This window comes from Pongo pygmaeus, chromosome 8 (genome assembly GCF_028885625.2).
Source record: "Pongo pygmaeus isolate AG05252 chromosome 8, NHGRI_mPonPyg2-v2.0_pri, whole genome shotgun sequence".
NCBI classification, from domain to species: domain Eukaryota; kingdom Metazoa; phylum Chordata; class Mammalia; order Primates; family Hominidae; genus Pongo; species Pongo pygmaeus.
Genome location: NC_072381.2, coordinates 123,728,943 through 123,736,519, shown reverse-complemented (window position 1 = coordinate 123,736,519; position 7,577 = coordinate 123,728,943). Strand labels below are relative to the sequence as shown.

General features: G+C 35.4%; 1 long non-coding RNA gene across 1 annotated transcript; it reads right to left on the bottom strand.

Moving 5' to 3' along the window:
* Positions 1-418: 418 nt before the first annotated feature.
* LOC129006878 (uncharacterized) lies at positions 419-2,512 on the bottom strand. The gene is made up of 3 exons (XR_008492108.1): positions 2,461-2,512; positions 1,775-2,096; positions 419-625 (listed from the first exon to the last, which is right to left on the bottom strand). It is a non-coding gene; the product is annotated as an uncharacterized LOC129006878 (long non-coding RNA).
* Between the last annotated feature and the right edge of the window lie 5,065 nt (positions 2,513-7,577).

Sequence of the window (7,577 nt, the reverse complement as noted above, 5' to 3'; positions counted from 1 at the left end):
ATAGCTGAGGCAACTGTATCGTCCTTCCTTTTCATTCTTCAGTTTCTTCTCCCTGCCTCCCAATACATAAACACTCACACACACAGACACATACATACTCACACACTCACATTCACACACACACACACACACAGTAGTCAAGGTCACATTTAGTAAGCAGAATTTATCCAGTGACAACAAGAAGTAGCAATACATGTCTAGTATTGATATATTATTATGCAGACTGTAAAAATAACATGTGTATTTTGATTACATACACATATGGCTTATTTTTAAATCATAGTGGGAGTTACAGAACATTCTCTAGAGGTTAGAAGTGCTAAAGCAGAAAGCAAAACTATATAAAATGTATTCTAGGTAGATGTTTGATTCTACTGATTTTACTCATGGCATTATCAGAAAACCTGGAGATCATTCATCTAGTTAATCATTTGTTCCACACATATTTATTGATTAATGACAACATAAAGGGCATAGTGCAAAACCCAATAACAACAAACAGCTAGAATTCAGCTTCCTTGGGAACTGTTGTCCAACTTCAGCACATAAAAGAGTGGCCTTTCTTCTCACAAGGAAAGAGCTCAATGAATCATGAATCTTTTCCTTTTTCTTGAAAAACCACAGCCTATATTTTGCAGGAAAATTCAACATAATTGGTATATACCCATCTTTTTAGGTGAATTAGGCCTTAACTGACAGATAACCCACTTTGTTCTAAAATTCAACGAACTCTAGGAAAATCTTATTCCACACAATCTTTTGAATATGTCATTTGCCATTTATATTTGATGGCCTTAAGAAAAAAAACTTATAAAAAGGTATTAATGCAAGTAGATAATAAAGCTGCATTCTATAAATCTATAGCAGCTTACAGTAATCATTAAAGCATGCAAAAGCCTTTCATCTATTCAAAAATATGCAGTGCACAGAATGTCTGCTAAGGTGCATGACAAGTCAGAGTTAAATATATATTAATAAATGAATTAGCTTCATAAATAATAGCCATAATGACATTTTAGGAGACAATAAGTCTGAGGATTGTCAGAAAACGGTTGATGTATGAGCTTCACGTCTCAGTGATTCTTCAAAATGAATAGGCTTTGCGAGATAGTTCAGACCCGCGACCAGCCTATTTCCTTGAATAATTTACTTGTTGTCAATTTGTACAGCCACATTACACATGCAAATTGTGCTGCCTGTGCAAACACCACTTGGAGATGATAAAAACAAATTTACGAAGGCTATAGAAGAAGGATTTATTTCACTTTCTCACCCAGGTCAAGCAATACATGTATCTGACGATTGTGTGTACCCAATTTTGTTGTAATTATATCAGCAAATTATTCCTTATAATCTTATTATTTTTAGCAGTCTCCTTGTGCTTGGGATAATTAGCTTTCTTCACTCAGTGTAAAAACAATTCAACTTGCCAGCCAGGTAGGGCATGGCTCCATTATCTGTTTTGGGTTTAAATTTATTCCCTATATTCTTGGACACTTTGTGTAAATTAAAAATTTCATAGTCCCTAATACTGTACACGCTGTTCATTCAGTGATGAATTAAGGCCCCTAAACCTCTCCGTTTGCTATTAGATATCTCACCCACTTTATATGTTAATCTGTGCTAATGAATTCCACAACCCCTAGCCACAGTGAGATGACTAAAATTATTACCACTTACAGAGATATGCCTTTTTCATTTAAAGTTCAATTCAAATTGCTCGCATAAACAGTCTGCCACACAAAGATACCTCCTATAAAGGAGAGTTACTTACCTATAAGTAGAGTTCTCTGAAGGTAGTATTATCTTTGGATGCACATTCCTGGGTCACGTGCCCTCAGGTCTGTGGCATTGGGGGAGAGAATTCATCGCTGGTGGGCAGGTCTTTCTTTCCTTGGGGCCCTTCATTAGCTCTGTGGCCTGTATTCCTGAGGGTTATTTGTGCCACACCCCTTTACCCAACCAATCCTGTCCTAAGCACAACAGACCCCAAGGAAATAGTGGGGTAACAGAACTGCCTGATGAGAATTGTAGGACTGGTTACCATCAACGATGGCTGATGAGCCAGAAGCAACCTCCATCTTTATAGAAGTTACCTGTAAAATACAGCGCCCAGTAACTAAAAAAAAAAAAAAAAAATCTATTTTCTTTTTACATATAGTATATAATTTAAAATCTATTTTTTTTTTTTACTTTTTGCAGAAGTAGCATTTTCATTATGGAAATAATACATTCTCATCGTGGAATTCTCATAGTAGAAAATATAGATAAACAAAAAGAATAAAAATCACACATTCCCACCAATGGTCCCACCACCCGGTGACAGGCTTGTTTCTGGTATCTATTTTTACAGACTAGTTTTCTACTTAGATACTCTCTTAAGATGACAACAAAATCACTAGTCTTATCAGGTCCCTCTTCAACCCACTCCAACCAGAGGTTCTAGGACAGGGTGCCTACCTCATTTGTCCCTTCGTCTTCCACTTAACTCATTTTAAAAGTGCTGTTTGCTTTCTTTCTCTAAAGTTGAGTGATTCCCAGAGTTTTGGGTGCTGAGCCCTTTGTTCCTTCCACCTCTCTTTCCTCAACAGAACATCCAAGCAAGTTCTCATCCTGCTTTAGCCCTAATTTACTCTCTGTAATTACCACCTTCTGAAATAACCTTCCAGAAATGATGCAGTAAGACACAGAGTGTAAGGCACAGTCTGAGGTCAGCCCTTGGGCCAGACCCCATTGTACCTTGTATACCTGGATTGTCTCAGAGGTACAGGTGGTGCTGCCCTTTTATTGCCACCTCTGCATTTGATCCTCACAACTGCTGTGCAAGCTGGCAGAGCAGGTGCTGTTATTCCTGTTTTGCAGATGAACTTCTGAAGTCTGGGAGGTTAAGTAACTTGCCTGGGAGAAAAGAATTAGTACCCAGGTCTTTGCAACTCCTGAACACAGGACTCTACATTTTAATTATTGCTCTTAATTGTTGCTTATGATTTTGGAACTTAGGGCAGTTGGTATGTTTTCAGTATTTCTCCTTAGAGATGGATTATTTCTGAAGGTAAATCTTTGGAAATCTTTTTGGTTAGGGATTCAGAGCTTCATACATTATTTTATTTTGAGGTTCCTTAATTATTTATTACCTTGAGAAGGCTATTTACATAAAGCAAATATTTTGCTTTAGGGGAGTTTATAATAGTCTACCTTTTACAGGATTCCCTGCTTAAAAGTCAAAACAACTTCTTGGGAATAAGAGTTTTCCAGTCTATGGTTAAGAAAATACTCACGGATTAACTTAATTCATTTTCACACCTGGATGTGGTATGATCAGGGCCCAACCTGAGTCCTTCCCACTCTGCGCTTGTCTTTTTGCCACAGGGTCACTTACGGCATTACACACTCATGCAGTTAAGATGGCAAATCCCATGTGATATATAGTATGGGAATCACATCAACTCAGAGGAACATTTAGTACATTGTTTGAAAATGTGAAGCCGTCACATGGATGATAGACTGAGCAGCCTACAATTAACCTGAGTTAATATTTGGCAGAGCCAGATGGATAGCTCTTAACATCTAATCTCATGCAAAGTGCTTTATGTTCTTCATAAATAAAGAATAATAAAAAGAAATATACTTGAATTCAGCATCTTCTCTGGAACACAGTGTGTTCACCTAATTGTCTTATCTCCATTTGTGAATTGCAAATGTGAGTTTGGTTGCAGCAAGACCAAGCCCAGAAAAACATAAAGTAGGCAAGGGTGGCTTTCTGCATCTCAACCATCCTCAGTAACTCCTTTCTTTCTCCTCCCAGTGTGCCCCAGCCCTTTCTTCTTGGGTGCCTTTGGCCTGCTAGTTCTCCTCTCGTTAAAACCACCTCCCCTGAACCCAGAGGGTCATTCAGTTTCACTGCAGTGCAGTTGGATAATGAAGTTTATTGTGTTCTCGCCCCCAGGATTATCTTTGTTTCGATAGGGGAAAACCTTGGAGAAGATATTTAGGGACCAGGAAGATGTTCCCGGTGACCATCAAATGATGTTATTTGGCTCAAAGTTCTCAATTGTTATGCACATCTTGGTTGTAGAACTGTTGAATGCCATGTGGAAGATCTGGGTACCTTTTTTGGTTTACTCATATACAAGATGGGGATAACAAGAAACCTCCCTCCTATGACTGTTGTGAGAATTCAATTAGTCAGTGTATGTAAAAGCACTTGGAATAGTTTGGCAGTTAGGAAGGACTCAGTTCATTTTTATATATTCTTCCATCCTCGCCCTTCTCTTCTTTCCTAGGAGAGGCGATGAGGTATAGGAGGAAGCATATGGGCTTGGGAGTTAGGTGATCCTAGACTCAGATCTAAACTCTGCCATTCGCTAGCTATGCGATCACGAGCACATAACCTTTTCTGAAGTTTAATTTCCTTTAGTTTAATTTAGGGATAATCAGAGTATCACACATGGTTGTCATGAAAATTAAGTGAGATAATGTGTATGTTATGCTTAGCATGGTGTTTTGTACCTAGCAGACACACATTAGTGAATTATTATTCATACTAATAAACACAAAAGACATAAATATATTGAAGTCCAACAGCACGATTTTTAAGCTATTGCCTCTTGTAGTCACTTAACTATGAATGTCAGCTTGTTTGCATTTAGTAAGAGTTTCCAGGCTTATGAACCATAGGTATCATTTCCTTTCTGTGAATATTTCCCCACTATCCAAAACAAACAAATTAAAAAATGCAACAGTATATTTGGATAAAACATTTTAATGAAGTACTAAGGAGGTGTTAATGAATGGATTGTTGCTATAAAAGAGATGTAATATATGGGAAAACATGAAGTATATGTTAATAAGACCTCAGTGAAAAAGAAAAGTAAAAAAAAAATATATATATATATAAATTCTGTTAAGCAAAATTATGGAGAAAGGTCTTTGAGTTTTAATTGAAAAAATTAGCAAACATTGAAAATTATTTCTTTTTGCAGCATCTTTCAAGTGCTATTACTAGTTAAAATAGTTTATGATTATTTCAAAATATATTTTAAATAATTCTCTTTATATCAGAATAAATGAATCCTGTGTATATACCATATAAAATAATAATATATAATCTACTTTACAATAGTTTCAGAGTTGTTTCATTAAATTGGTTCTAGCTGTTTCCATTAAACTTCCTGAGTTTCATTCTTTCCTTTCTCCATGGAATCAATGGCCAAATCCTTTATATTTTTTCCTTCTTTTTCATCTTTTTCCAGTCTATGCTTGGAACAGAAAACACAGTCTTTTGTTTTTGGATTCAGTCCTATTGCCAATACTTTTTACTTTATTATTGCTACAGCCAACTAGCAGGCTTCCCTAACTACAGTCTACGGGCCTCTATTAACCCGCCTTTTCAGAGTCTTCACAATTTGAACTCTACTCAACTTTCCCATTTTTCTGATGATGAAACTGAGGTTTGGGGAAGTTTAGATTGTTGAACACAGTCATACATATTTTTGTGATTTCAGAGTCCTAGGTCTTATCATTAAACCATGCTACTCTTTCCTAAACACAGCCTAAAATTTTCCAAATTTTTCTAAGATGAATTTTCCTATCATATATACCTATTAAGCTCTTTACTTCTTCCTAAGGCCAGTATCTATCCTACCTTTACCAAAAAACTCTTTGGAATCCTGAACTGATTGCATTGCTTTCTATTTACTGTGATCTTGATAGTTTTATTCTAACATTTATTTTAAGTTCAGGGGTACATGTGCAAGTTTGTTACATAGATAAACTTGTGCCACGGGGGTTTGTTGTACACATTTCATCACCCAGGCATTAAGCCTAGTATCCATTAGTTATTTTTCCTGAACCTCTCCCTCCTCCCACCCTCCACCCTCCAATAGGCCCCAGTGTGTGTTGCTCCCTCTATGTGTCCATGTCTTCTCACGTAATAGTTTGTTGTAATCTCAATATAGCACTTAACATTTTTTTGCTTTATATTATTTACTTCCGTCTGTATCCCCAACTAGATTTTAGATTCTTGGATGGCAGGGAGCATATCTTATCTGTCTTTTTAAACAAATTTTGTTTTCAGAGAAGGGTTCTTAGAATTATCTGTCTTATTTAATTATCCTCCCCTTTCACACAAAAATAGTGCTCTCCAAAGTGCTTTGACACCAATAGATTTTAAGTCAATGTTAAATACATGGAATTAAAACTTTATTTTAAAAGAGAAGCGAGGTTCTGTTTTTTAAGAAATCTGAGTGTGGTTTTTTTTCTGTTCTAATGGCAATTTTTAATGAAAAAGAGCAATTATTAATTAGGTCTTCTTACATATAATACTTTTTCTCAACAAGGATATATTCTGTATAGCTAAGAAAAACGTATGCCAAGTTTACTCATTATTCATCATTTAAATATTTACCAAGTTCCCAGCATCTACCACTATAGATAGATAATACAATTGTCAAAGTGGTACTGAACATAAAAAGTAACAGTCCTTGATCTTAAATAATATAAACTAAAATGAATAAACCCTAACAACAACAACAATAACGATGATGAAAAGACTCCATGAAAAACACAAGTGATGTTTAAGGAGATATGTACCTGTTTGAATTACAAACACACTTCTCAAATAAGCTTCTGTCTTACCAATCTTTCCATACATAATAACCGTAGACTCTAGAAAGAAGCAAAATAACTGTTTGAAGGCATTGGAGAAGAAACAAAAGCAGGCAAATATTGGAGAGGTTAGATACTCAGAAGAAGCGGAAGGTAAGGGATTAGTTTACCTTTTATTTTTTTTTTCATGCTTTTATCCTGAGACCAGGTCATAGCCAAAGCTGGGTAGGAAGGCTAGAAACTGAATAGAAATCTTACTTGGGGAAAGAGTTTGGGTCAATAACAGCTGCTAGAAACTGAACTGGAATCTTGAAAAGAAGAGAAGCAGAAAGGGTGAGCCTAAATTCTACATATAAGCTATGTACTAATCTCTGGATGACTGCTGAATTATGCAAGTGAAGGGCAGACTCTAAGAAGCCCAGCCAAGGCTAAAATAACTGAGCTTAGCTTTGAGCTGCCACCTATTGCCAGGGAGACAGAGCTTGCACTTTGGGCTTAACCTAGTTAGCTGTCTGCTTAAAAAAAAATATATATATATAAAATATATATATTATATATAATATATATATTTTATATACATTATACATTTATTTATATATAATGTATATTCCTTTGAAGAAGCATAATAGAATCCAGAGTTTCTACAACATATCCATCACAATTTCTAGCATAAAGTCCAGAATTACTTGTCATATAAAGATACAAATAAACATGAAGCAGCTTTAAAGAAAAAGAAAATCAATAGAGACTAATTCTGAGATGACACCAAGGTTGTAATCAAAAGATAAGAATTTAAAAAATAATTATGCTTCAGGACTGAAATGAAAATATAATAATGAAAAGATAGAAAACCTTAGTTGGGAGACATAAACTATAAAAAGGAAATTAATAGAAATTCTAAAACAGAAAGATAAAATATGTAAAATAAAAAATTCACTGGATGGCTTAGATGCAGAATGGATATGATAAAA